We start from the raw sequence: 17,687 nt of genomic DNA, 5'->3' as shown, positions 1-17,687 counted from the left end.
CCACTCTCTCAGACACACACACACACAGATAGAATCACCCACTCTCTCAGACACACACACACACAGATAGAATCACCCACTCTCTCAGACACACACACACACACAGATAGAATCACCCACTCTCTCAGACACACACACACAGATAGAATCACCCACTCTCTCAGACACACACACACACAGATAGAATCACCCACTCTCTCAGACACACACACACACACAGATAGAATCACCCACTCTCTCAGACACACACACACAGAGATAGAATCACCCACTCTCTCAGACACACACACAGATAGAATCACCCACTCTCTCAGACACACACACACAGATAGAATCACCCACTCTCTCAGACACACACACACAGATAGAGTCACCCACTCTCTCAGGCACACACACACACAGATAGAATCACCCACTCTCTCAGAGACACACACACACAGATAGAATCACCCACTCTCTCCGACACACACACACACAGATAGAATCACCCACTCTCTCAGACACACACACACACAGATAGAATCACCCACTCTCTCAGAGACACACACACACAGATAGAGTCACCCACTCTCTCAGACACACACACACACAGAGATAGAATCACCCACTCTCTCAGACACACACACACACACACAGATAGAATCACCCACTCTCTCAGACACACACACACAGATAGAATCACCCACTCTCTCAGAGACACACACACACAGATAGAGTCACCCACTCTCTCACACACACACACAGATAGAATCACCCACTCTCTCAGACACACTCACACAGATAGAATCACCCACTCTCTCAGACACACACACACACAGACAGAATCACCCACTCTCTCAGACACACACACGCACAGATAGAATCACCCACTCTCTCACACACACACACAGATAGAATCACCCACTCTCTCAGACACACACACAGATAGAGTCACCCACTCTCTCAGACACACACACACACACAGATAGAATCACCCACTCTCTCAGACACACACACACACAGATAGAATCACCCATTCTCTCAGACACACACACACAGATAGAATCACCTACTCTCTCAGAGACACACACACACAGATAGAATCACCCACTCTCTCAGAGACACACACACAGATAGAATCACCCACTCTCTCAGACACACACACACACACACAGATAGAATCACCCACTCTCTCAGACACACACACAGATAGAATCACCCACTCTCTCAGACACACACACACAGATAGAATCACCCACTCTCTCAGACACACACACACAGATAGAATCACCCACTCTCTCAGACACACTCACACAGATAGAATCACCCACTCTCTCAGACACACACACACACAGACAGAATCACCCACTCTCTCAGACACACACACGCACAGATAGAATCACCCACTCTCTCACACACACACACAGATAGAATCACCCACTCTCTCAGACACACACACAGATAGAATCACCCACTCTCTCAGACACACACACACACACACAGATAGAATCACCCACTCTCTCAGACACACACACACACAGATAGAATCACCCACTCTCTCAGACACACACACACACACAGATAGAATCACCCACTCTCTCAGACACACACACACAGATAGAATCACCCACTCTCTCAGACACACACACACACAGATAGAATCACCCATTCTCTCAGACACACACACACAGATAGAATCACCCACTCTCTCAGAGACACACACACACAGATAGAATCACCCACTCTCTCAGAGACACACACACAGATAGAATCACCCACTCTCTCAGACACACACACACACACACAGATAGAATCACCCACTCTCTCAGAGACACACACACACAGATAGAGTCACCCACTCTCTCACACACACACACAGATAGAATCACCCACTCTCTCAGACACACACACAGATTGAATCACCCACTCTCTCAGACACACACACACAGATAGAATCACCCACTCTCTCAGACACACACACACAGATAGAATCACCCACTCTCTCAGACACACTCACACAGATAGAATCACCCACTCTCTCAGACACACACACACACAGACAGAATCACCACACACACAGATTGAATCACCCACTCTCTCAGACACACACACACAGATAGAATCACCCACTCTCTCAGACACACACACACAGATAGAATCACCCACTCTCTCAGACACACTCACACAGATAGAATCACCCACTCTCTCAGACACACACACACACAGACAGAATCACCCACTCTCTCAGACACACACACGCACAGATAGAATCACCCACTCTCTCACACACACACACAGATAGAATCACCCACTCTCTCAGACACACACACAGATAGAATCACCCACTCTCTCAGACACACACACACACAGATAGAATCACCCACTCTCTCAGACACACACACACACACAGATAGAATCACCCACTCTCTCAGACACACACACACAGATAGAATCACCCACTCTCTCAGACACACACACACAGATAGAATCACCCACTCTCTCAGACACACACACACACAGATAGAATCACCCACTCTCTCAGACACACACACACAGATACAATCACCCACTCTCTCAGACACACACACACAGATAGAATCACCCACTCTCTCAGACACACACACACACAGATAGAATCACCCATTCTCTCAGACACACACACACAGATAGAATCACCTACTCTCTCAGAGACACACACACACAGATAGAATCACCCACTCTCTCAGAGACACACACACAGATAGAATCACCCACTCTCTCAGACACACACACACACACACAGATAGAATCACCCACTCTCTCAGACACACACACACAGATAGAATCACCCACTCTCTCAGACACACACACAGATAGAATCACCCACTCTCTCAGACACACACACACACAGATAGAATCACCCACTCTCTCAGACACACACACACACACACAGATAGAATCACCCACTCTCTCAGACACACACACACACAGATAGAATCACCCACTCTCTCACACACACACAGATAGAATCACCCACTGTCTCTCACACGCACACACAGATAGAATCACCCACTCTCTCAGACACACACACACAGATAGAATCACCCACTCTCTCAGACACACACACACACAGATAGAATCACCCACTCTCTCAGACACACACACACACAGATAGAATCACCCACTCTCTCAGACACACACACACACAGATAGAATCACCCACTCTCTCACACACACACACAGATAGAATCACCCACTCTCTCACACACACACACAGATAGAATCACCCACTCTCTCAGACACACACACAGATAGAATCACCCACTCTCTCAGACACACACACACAGATAGAATCACCCACTCTCTCAGACACACAGACACAGATAGAATCACCCACTCTCTCAGACACACTCACACAGATAGAATCACCCACTCTCTCAGACACACACACACACAGACAGAATCACCCACTCTCTCAGACACACACACACATATAGAATCACCCACTCTCTCACACACACACACACACACACAGATAGAATCACCCACTCTCTCAGAGACACACACACAGATAGAATCACCCACTCTCTCAGACACACACACACACACACAGATAGAATCACCCACTCTCTCAGACACACACACACACACAGATAGAATCACCCACTCTCTCAGACACACACACACACAGATAGAATCACCCACTCTCTCAGACACACACACACACACAGATAGAATCACCCACTCTCTCAGACACACACACACACATATAGAATCACCCACTCTCTCACACACACACAGATAGAATCACCCACTCTCTCAGACACACACACAGATAGAATCACCCACTCTCTCAGACACACACACACACAGATAGAATCACCCATTCTCTCAGACACACACACACACACAGATAGAATCACCCACTCTCTCAGAGACACACACACACACAGATAGAATCACCCACTCTCTCAGAGACACACACACACACAGATAGAATCACCCACTCTCTCAGACACACACACACACACAGATAGAATCACCCACTCTCTCAGACACACACACACAGATAGAATCACCCACTCTCTCAGACACACACACACACAGATAGAATCACCCACTCTCTCAGACACACACACACACAGATAGAATCACCCACTCTCTCAGACACACACACACACACAGATAGAATCACCCACTCTCTCAGACACACACACACAGATAGAATCACCCACTCTCTCAGACACACACACACAGATAGAATCACCCACTCTCTCAGACACACACACACACAGATAGAATCACCCACTCTCTCAGACACACACACACAGATACAATCACCCACTCTCTCAGACAAACACACACAGATAGAATCACCCACTCTCTCAGAGACACACACACACAGATAGAATCACCCACTCTCTCAGAGACACACACACAGATAGAATCACCCACTCTCTCAGACACACACACACACACACAGATAGAATCACCCACTCTCTCAGACACACACACACACACAGATAGAATCACCCACTCTCTCAGACACACACACACACACAGATAGAATCACCCACTCTCTCAGACACACACACACACAGATAGAATCACCCATTCTCTCAGACACACACACACACACAGATAGAATCACCCACTCTCTCAGAGACACACACACACACAGATAGAATCACCCACTCTCTCAGACACACACACACACACAGATAGAATCACCCACTCTCTCAGACACACACACACAGATAGAATCACCCACTCTTTCAGACACACACACACACAGATAGAATCACCCACTCTCTCAGACGCACACACACACACAGATAGAATCACCCACTCTCTCAGACACACACACACACAGATAGAATCACCCACTCTCTCATACACACACACACAGATAGAATCACCCACTCTCTCAGACACACACACACACAGATAGAATCACCCACTCTCTCAGACACACACACACACAGATAGAATCACCCACTCTCTCAGACACACACACAGATAGAATCACCCACTCTCTCAGACACACACACACAGATAGAATCACCCACTCTCTCAGACACACACACACAGATAGAATCACCCACTCTCTCAGACACACACACACAGACAGAATCACCCACTCTCTCAGACACACACACACAGATAGAATCACCCACTCTCTCAGACACACACACACAGATAGAATCACCCACTCTCTCAGACACACACACACACACAGATAGAATCAACCACTCTCTCAGACACACACACACAGATAGAATCACCCACTCTCTCAGACACACACACAGATAGAATCACCCACTCTCTCAGACACACACACACACAGATAGAATCACCCATTCTCTCAGACACACACACACAGATAGAATCACCCACTCTCTCAGAGACACACACACACAGATAGAATCACCCACACTCTCAGACACACACACACAGATAGAATCACCCACTCTCTCAGACACACACACACACACAGATAGAATCACCCAATCTCTCAGACACACACACACACAGATAGAATCACCCACTCTCTCAGAGACACACACACACACAGATAGAATCACCCACTCTCTCAGACACACACACACACACAGATAGAATCACCCACTCTCTCAGACACACACACACAGATAGAATCACCCACTCTCTCAGACACACACACACACAGATAGAATCACCCACTCTCTCAGACACACACACACACAGATAGAATCACCCACTCTCTCAGACACACACACACACAGATAGAATCACCCACTCTCTCAGACACACACACACACACAGTTAGAATCACCCACTCTCTCAGACACACACACACACAGATAGAATCACCCACTCTCTCAGACACACACACACACAGATAGAATCACCCACTCTCTCTCAGACACACACACACACACAGATAGAATCACCCACTCTCTCAGACACACACACACACACAGATAGAATCACCCACTCTCTCAGACACACACACACAGATAGAATCACCCACTCTCTCAGACACACACACACAGATAGAATCACCCACTCTCTCAGACACACACACACACAGATAGAATCACCCACTCTCTCAGACACACACACACAGATACAATCACCCACTCTCTCAGACACACACACACAGATAGAATCACCCACTCTCTCAGACACACACACACACAGATAGAATCACCCATTCTCTCAGACACACACACACAGATAGAATCACCCACTCTCTCAGAGACACACACACACAGATAGAATCACCCACTCTCTCAGAGACACACACACAGATAGAATCACCCACTCTCTCAGACACACACACACACACACAGATAGAATCACCCACTCTCTCAGACACACACACACAGATAGAATCACCCACTCTCTCAGAAACACACACAGATAGAATCACCCACTCTCTCAGACACACACACACACAGATAGAATCACCCACTCTCTCAGACACACACACACACACACAGATAGAATCACCCACTCTCTCAGACACACACACACAGATAGAATCACCCACTCTCTCACACACACACAGATAGAATCACCCACTCTCTCTCACACGCACACACAGATAGAATCACCCACTCTCTCAGACACACACACACAGATAGAATCACCCACTCTCTCAGACACACACACACACAGATAGAATCACCCACTCTCTCAGACACACACACACAGAGATAGAATCACACACTCTCTCAGACACACACACAGATAGAATCACCCACTCTCTCAGACACACACACACAGAGATAGAATCACCCACTCTCTCAGACACACACACAGATAGAATCACCCACTCTCTCAGACACACACACACAGATAGAATCACCCACTCTCTCAGACACACACTCACAGATAGAATCACCCATTCTCTCAGACACACACACACACACAGATAGAATCACCCACTCTCTCAGACACACACACACAGATAGAATCACCCACTCTCTCAGACACACACACACAGAGGTAGAATCACCCACTCTCTCAGACACACACACAGATAGAATCACCCACTCTCTCAGACACACACACACACACAGATAGAATCACCCACTCTCTCAGACACACACACACAGATAGAATCACCCACTCTCTCAGACACACACACACACAGATAGAATCACCCACTCTCTCAGAGACACACACACACAGATAGAGTCACCCACTCTCTCAGACACACACACACACAGATAGAATCACCCACTCTCTCAGACACACACACACACACAGATAGAATCACCCACTCTCTCAGACACACACACACAGATAGAATCACCCACTCTTTCAGACACACACACACACAGATAGAATCACCCACTCTCTCAGAGACACACACACACAGATAGAGTCACCCACTCTCTCAGACACACACACACACACATATAGAATCACCCACTCTCTCAGACACACACACACACACACAGATAGAATCACCCACTCTCTCAGACACACACACACACAGATAGAATCACCCACTCTCTCAGACACACACACACACAGATAGAATCACCCACTCTCTCACACACACACACAGATAGAATCACCCACTCTCTCAGACACACACACACACAGATAGAATCACCCACTCTCTCAGAGACACACACACACAGATAGAATCACCCACTCTCTCAGACACACACACACACACAGATAGAATCACCCACTCTCTCAGACACACACACACACACAGATAGAATCACCCACTCTCTCAGAGACACACACACACAGATAGAATCACCCACTCTCTCTCACACACACACAGATAGAATCACCCACACTCTCAGACACACACACAGATAGAATCACCCACTCTCTCAGACACACACACACAGATAGAATCACCCACTCTCTCAGACACACACACACAGATAGAATCACCCACTCTCTCAGACACACTCACACAGATAGAATCACCCACTCTCTCAGACACACACACACACAGACAGAATCACCCACTCTCTCAGACACACACACACATATAGAATCACCCACTCTCTCAGACACACACACACACAGATAGAATCACCCACTCTCTCAGACACACACACACACACAGATAGAATCACCCACTCTCTCACACACACACACAGATAGAATCACCCACTCTCTCAGACACACACACACACACATAGAATCACCCACTCTCTCAGACACACACACACACAGATAGAATCACCCACTCTCTCAGACACACACACACACACAGATAGAATCACCCACTCTCTCAGACACACACACACAGATAGAATCACCCACTCTCTCAGACACACACACACACAGATAGAATCACCCACTCTCTCAGACACACACACACACACAGATAGAATCACCCACTCTCTCAGACACACACACACAGAGATAGAATCACCCACTCTCTCAGACACACACACAGATAGAATCACCCACTCTCTCAGACACACACACACAGATAGAATCACCCACTCTCTCGACACACACACACAGATAGAGTCACCCACTCTCTCAGGCACACACACACACAGATAGAATCACCCACTCTCTCAGAGACACACACACACAGATAGAATCACCCACTCTCTCCGACACACACACACACAGATAGAATCACCCACTCTCTCAGACACACACACACACAGATAGAATCACCCACTCTCTCAGAGACACACACACACAGATAGAATCACCCACTCTCTCAGACACACACACACACAGAGATAGAATCACCCACTCTCTCAGACACACACACACACAGATAGAATCACCCACTCTCTCAGACACACACACACAGATAGAATCACCCACTCTCTCAGAGACACACACACACAGATAGAGTCACCCACTCTCACACACACACACACAGATAGAATCACCCACTCTCTCAGACACACACACAGATAGAATCACCCACTCTCTCAGACACACACACACAGATAGAATCACCCACTCTCTCAGACACACTCACACAGATAGAATCACCCACTCTCTCAGACACACACACACACAGACAGAATCACCCACTCTCTCAGACACACACACGCACAGATAGAATCACCCACTCTCTCACACACACACACAGATAGAATCACCCACTCTCTCAGACACACACACAGATAGAATCACCCACTCTCTCAGACACACACACACACAGATAGAATCACCCACTCTCTCAGACACACACACACACACAGATAGAATCACCCACTCTCTCAGACACACACACACACACAGATAGAATCACCCATTCTCTCAGACACACACACACAGATAGAATCACCCACTCTCTCAGAGACACACACACACAGATAGAATCACCCACTCTCTCAGACACACACACACAGATAGAATCACCCACTCTCTCAGACACACACACACACACACAGATAGAATCACCCACTCTCTCAGACACACACACACACAGATAGAATCACCCACTCTCTCAGACACACACACAGATAGAATCACCCACTCTCTCAGACACACACACACACAGATAGAATCACCCACTCTCTCAGACACACACACACACACACAGATAGAATCACCCACTCTCTCAGACACACACACACACAGATAGAATCACCCACTCTCTCACGCACACACAGATAGAATCACCCACTCTCTCTCACACGCACACACAGATAGAATCACCCACTCTCTCAGACACACACACAGATAGAATCACCCACTCTCTCAGACACACACACACAGAGATAGAATCACCCACTCTCTCAGACACACACACAGATAGAATCACCCACTCTCTCAGACACACACACACAGATAGAATCACCCACTCTCTCAGACACACACACACACACAGATAGAATCACCCACTCTCTCAGACACACACACACAGATAGAATCACCCACTCTCTCAGACACACACACACAGAGATAGAATCACCCACTCTCTCAGACACACACACAGATAGAATCACCCACTCTCACAGACACACACACACAGATAGAATCACCCACTCTCTCAGACACACACACACAGATAGAATCACCCACTCTCTCAGACACACACACACACAGATAGAATCACCCACTCTCTCAGAGACACACACACACAGATAGAGTCACCCACTCTCTCAGACACACACACACACAGATAGAATCACCCACTCTCTCAGAGACACACACACACAGATAGAATCACCCACTCTCTCCGACACACACACACACAGATAGAATCACCCACTCTCTCAGACACACACACACACAGATAGAATCACCCACTCTCTCAGAGACACACACACACAGATAGAGTCATCCACTCTCTCAGACACACACACACACACAGATAGAATCACCCACTCTCTCAGACACACACACACACACAGATAGAATCACCCACTCTCTCAGACACACACACACACAGATAGAATCACCCACTCTCTCAGAGACACACACACACAGATAGAGTCACCCACTCTCTCACACACACACACAGATAGAATCACCCACTCTCTCAGACACACACACACACAGACAGAATCACCCACTCTCTCAGACACACACACACACAGATAGAATCACCCACTCTCTCAGAGACACACACACACAGATAGAATCACCCACTCTCTCAGACACACACACACAGATAGAATCACCCACTCTCTCAGAGACACACACACACAGATAGAATCACCCACTCTCTCAGACACACACACACACACAGATAGAATCACCCACTCTCTCAGACACACACACACAGATAGAATCACCCACTCTTTCAGACACACACACACACAGATAGAATCACCCACTCTCTCAGAGACACACACACACAGATAGAGTCACCCACTCTCTCAGACACACACACACACACATATAGAATCACCCACTCTCTCAGACACACACACACACACACAGATAGAATCACCCACTCTCTCAGACACACACACACACAGATAGAATCACCCACTCTCTCAGACACACACACACACAGATAGAATCACCCACTCTCTCACACACACACACAGATAGAATCACCCACTCTCTCAGACACACACACACACAGATAGAATCACCCACTCTCTCAGAGACACACACACACAGATAGAATCACCCACTCTCTCAGACACACACACACACACAGATAGAATCACCCACTCTCTCAGACACACACACACACACAGATAGAATCACCCACTCTCTCAGAGACACACACACACAGATAGAATCACCCACTCTCTCTCACACACACACAGATAGAATCACCCACACTCTCAGACACACACACAGATAGAATCACCCACTCTCTCAGACACACACACACAGATAGAATCACCCACTCTCTCAGACACACACACACAGATAGAATCACCCACTCTCTCAGACACACTCACACAGATAGAATCACCCACTCTCTCAGACACACACACACACAGACAGAATCACCCACTCTCTCAGACACACACACACATATAGAATCACCCACTCTCTCAGACACACACACACACAGATAGAATCACCCACTCTCTCAGACACACACACACACACAGATAGAATCACCCACTCTCTCACACACACACACAGATAGAATCACCCACTCTCTCAGACACACACACACACACATAGAATCACCCACTCTCTCAGACACACACACACACAGATAGAATCACCCACTCTCTCAGACACACACACACACACAGATAGAATCACCCACTCTCTCAGACACACACACACAGATAGAATCACCCACTCTCTCAGACACACACACACACAGATAGAATCACCCACTCTCTCAGACACACACACACACACAGATAGAATCACCCACTCTCTCAGACACACACACACAGAGATAGAATCACCCACTCTCTCAGACACACACACAGATAGAATCACCCACTCTCTCAGACACACACACACAGATAGAATCACCCACTCTCTCGACACACACACACAGATAGAGTCACCCACTCTCTCAGGCACACACACACACAGATAGAATCACCCACTCTCTCAGAGACACACACACACAGATAGAATCACCCACTCTCTCCGACACACACACACACAGATAGAATCACCCACTCTCTCAGACACACACACACACAGATAGAATCACCCACTCTCTCAGAGACACACACACACAGATAGAATCACCCACTCTCTCAGACACACACACACACAGAGATAGAATCACCCACTCTCTCAGACACACACACACACAGATAGAATCACCCACTCTCTCAGACACACACACACAGATAGAATCACCCACTCTCTCAGAGACACACACACACAGATAGAGTCACCCACTCTCACACACACACACACAGATAGAATCACCCACTCTCTCAGACACACACACAGATAGAATCACCCACTCTCTCAGACACACACACACAGATAGAATCACCCACTCTCTCAGACACACTCACACAGATAGAATCACCCACTCTCTCAGACACACACACACACAGACAGAATCACCCACTCTCTCAGACACACACACGCACAGATAGAATCACCCACTCTCTCACACACACACACAGATAGAATCACCCACTCTCTCAGACACACACACAGATAGAATCACCCACTCTCTCAGACACACACACACACAGATAGAATCACCCACTCTCTCAGACACACACACACACACAGATAGAATCACCCACTCTCTCAGACACACACACACACACAGATAGAATCACCCATTCTCTCAGACACACACACACAGATAGAATCACCCACTCTCTCAGAGACACACACACACAGATAGAATCACCCACTCTCTCAGACACACACACACAGATAGAATCACCCACTCTCTCAGACACACACACACACACACAGATAGAATCACCCACTCTCTCAGACACACACACACACAGATAGAATCACCCACTCTCTCAGACACACACACAGATAGAATCACCCACTCTCTCAGACACACACACACACAGATAGAATCACCCACTCTCTCAGACACACACACACACACACAGATAGAATCACCCACTCTCTCAGACACACACACACACAGATAGAATCACCCACTCTCTCACGCACACACAGATAGAATCACCCACTCTCTCTCACACGCACACACAGATAGAATCACCCACTCTCTCAGACACACACACAGATAGAATCACCCACTCTCTCAGACACACACACACAGAGATAGAATCACCCACTCTCTCAGACACACACACAGATAGAATCACCCACTCTCTCAGACACACACACACAGATAGAATCACCCACTCTCTCAGACACACACACACACACAGATAGAATCACCCACTCTCTCAGACACACACACACAGATAGAATCACCCACTCTCTCAGACACACACACACAGAGATAGAATCACCCACTCTCTCAGACACACACACAGATAGAATCACCCACTCTCACAGACACACACACACAGATAGAATCACCCACTCTCTCAGACACACACACACAGATAGAATCACCCACTCTCTCAGACACACACACACACAGATAGAATCACCCACTCTCTCAGAGACACACACACACAGATAGAGTCACCCACTCTCTCAGACACACACACACACAGATAGAATCACCCACTCTCTCAGAGACACACACACACAGATAGAATCACCCACTCTCTCCGACACACACACACACAGATAGAATCACCCACTCTCTCAGACACACACACACACAGATAGAATCACCCACTCTCTCAGAGACACACACACACAGATAGAGTCATCCACTCTCTCAGACACACACACACACACAGATAGAATCACCCACTCTCTCAGACACACACACACACACAGATAGAATCACCCACTCTCTCAGACACACACACACACAGATAGAATCACCCACTCTCTCAGAGACACACACACACAGATAGAGTCACCCACTCTCTCACACACACACACAGATAGAATCACCCACTCTCTCAGACACACACACACACAGACAGAATCACCCACTCTCTCAGACACACACACACACAGATAGAATCACCCACTCTCTCAGAGACACACACACACAGATAGAATCACCCACTCTCTCAGACACACACACACAGATGGAATCACCCACTCTCTCAGACACACACACACACAGACAGAATCACCCACTCTCTCAGACACACACACACACATATAGAATCACCCACTCTCTCACACACACACAGATAGAATCACCCACTCTCTCAGACACACACACACACACAGATAGAATCACCCACTCTCTCAGACACACACACACACACAGATAGAATCACCCACTCTCTCAGACACACACACACACAGATAGAATCACCCACTCTCTCAGACACACACACACACACAGATAGAATCACCCACTCTCTCAGACACACACACACAGATAGAATCACCCACTCTCTCAGACACACACACACAGATAGAATCACCCACTCTCTCAGACACACACACACACAGATAGAATCACCCACTCTCTCAGACACACACACACAGATACAATCACCCACTCTCTCAGACAAACACACACAGATAGAATCACCCACTCTCTCAGAGACACACACACACAGATAGAATCACCCACTCTCTCAGAGACACACACACAGATAGAATCACCCACTCTCTCAGACACACACACACACACACAGATAGAATCACCCACTCTCTCAGACACACACACACACACAGATAGAATCACCCACTCTCTCAGACACACACACACAGATACAATCACCCACTCTCTCAGACACACACACACAGATAGAATCACCCACTCTCTCAGACACACTCACACAGATAGAATCACCCACTCTCTCAGACACACACACACACAGACAGAATCACCCACTCTCTCAGACACACACACACATATAGAATCACCCACTCTCTCAGACACACACACACACAGATAGAATCACCCACTCTCTCAGACACACACACACACAGATAGAATCACCCACTCTCTCACACACACACACAGATAGAATCACCCACTCTCTCAGACACACACACACACACATAGAATCACCCACTCTCTCAGACACACACACACACACAGATAGAATCACCCACTCTCTCAGACACACACACACACACAGATAGAATCACCCACTCTCTCAGACACACACACACAGATAGAATCACCCACTCTCTCAGACACACACACACACAGATAGAATCACCCACTCTCTCAGACACACACACACACACAGATAGAATCACCCACTCTCTCAGACACACACACACAGAGATAGAATCACCCACTCTCTCAGACACACACACAGATAGAATCACCCACTCTCTCAGACACACACACACAGATAGAATCACCCACTCTCTCGACACACACACACAGATAGAGTCACCCACTCTCTCAGGCACACACACACACAGATAGAATCACCCACTCTCTCAGAGACACACACACACAGATAGAATCACCCACTCTCTCCGACACACACACACACAGATAGAATCACCCACTCTCTCAGACACACACACACACAGATAGAATCACCCACTCTCTCAGAGACACACACACACAGATAGAATCACCCACTCTCTCAGACACACACACACACAGAGATAGAATCACCCACTCTCTCAGACACACACACACACACACAGATAGAATCACCCACTCTCTCAGACACACACACACAGATAGAATCACCCACTCTCTCAGAGACACACACACACAGATAGAGTCACCCACTCTCACACACACACACACAGATAGAATCACCCACTCTCTCAGACACACACACAGATAGAATCACCCACTCTCTCAGACACACACACACAGATAGAATCACCCACTCTCTCAGACACACACACACAGATAGAATCACCCACTCTCTCAGACACACACACACACACAGATAGAATCACCCACTCTCTCAGACACACACACACACAGACAGAATCACCCACTCTCTCAGACACACACACGCACAGATAGAATCACCCACTCTCTCACACACACACACAGATAGAATCACCCACTCTCTCAGACACACACACAGATAGAATCACCCACTCTCTCAGACACACACACACACAGATAGAATCACCCACTCTCTCAGACACACACACACACACAGATAGAATCACCCACTCTCTCAGACACACACACACAGATAGAATCACCCACTCTCTCAGACACACACACACAGATAGAATCACCCACTCTCTCAGACACACACACACAGATAGAATCACCCACTCTCTCAGACACACACACACACAGATAGAATCACCCATTCTCTCAGACACACACACACAGATAGAATCACCCACTCTCTCAGAGACACACACACACAGATAGAATCACCCACTCTCTCAGACACACACACACAGATAGAATCACCCACTCTCTCAGACACACACACACACACACAGATAGAATCACCCACTCTCTCAGACACACACACACACAGATAGAATCACCCACTCTCTCAGACACACACACAGATAGAATCACCCACTCTCTCAGACACACACACACACAGATAGAATCACCCACTCTCTCAGACACACACACACACAGATAGAATCACCCACTCTCTCACGCACACACAGATAGAATCACCCACTCTCTCTCACACGCACACACAGATAGAATCACCCACTCACTCAGACACACACACAGATAGAATCACCCACTCTCTCAGACACACACACACAGAGATAGAATCACCCACTCTCTCAGACACACACACAGATAGAATCACCCACTCTCTCAGACACACACACACAGATAGAATCACCCACTCTCTCAGACACACACACACACACAGATAGAATCACCCACTCTCTCAGACACACACACACAGATAGAATCACCCACTCTCTCAGACACACACACACAGAGATGGAATCACCCACTCTCTCAGACACACACACAGATAGAATCACCCACTCTCACAGACACACACACACAGATAGAATCACCCACTCTCTCAGACACACACACACAGATAGAATCACCCACTCTCTCAGACACACACACACACAGATAGAATCACCCACTCTCTCAGAGACACACACACACAGATAGAGTCACCCACTCTCTCAGACACACACACACACAGATAGAATCACCCACTCTCTCAGAGACACACACACACAGATAGAATCACCCACTCTCTCCGACACACACACACACAGATAGAATCACCCACTCTCTCAGACACACACACACACAGATAGAATCACCCACTCTCTTAGAGACACACACACACAGATAGAGTCATCCACTCTCTCAGACACACACACACACACAGATAGAATCACCCACTCTCTCAGACACACACACACACACAGATAGAATCACCCACTCTCTCAGACACACACACACACAGATAGAATCACCCACTCTCTCAGAGACACACACACACAGATAGAGTCACCCACTCTCTCACACACACACACAGATAGAATCACCCACTCTCTCAGACACACACACACACAGACAGAATCACCCACTCTCTCAGACACACACACACACAGATAGAATCACCCACTCTCTCAGAGACACACACACACAGATAGAATCACCCACTCTCTCAGACACACACACACAGATGGAATCACCCACTCTCTCAGACACACACACACACAGACAGAATCACCCACTCTCTCAGACACACACACACACATATAGAATCACCCACTCTCTCACACACACACAGATAGAATCACCCACTCTCTCAGACACACACACACACAGATAGAATCACCCACTCTCTCAGACACACACACACACA

This window comes from Chiloscyllium punctatum, unplaced genomic scaffold (assembly GCF_047496795.1).
Source record: "Chiloscyllium punctatum isolate Juve2018m unplaced genomic scaffold, sChiPun1.3 scaffold_67, whole genome shotgun sequence".
In the NCBI taxonomy this organism is placed as follows: domain Eukaryota; kingdom Metazoa; phylum Chordata; class Chondrichthyes; order Orectolobiformes; family Hemiscylliidae; genus Chiloscyllium; species Chiloscyllium punctatum.
The sequence above is the reverse complement of the archived record's forward strand: the minus strand, read 5'-3'. Positions refer to the sequence as shown.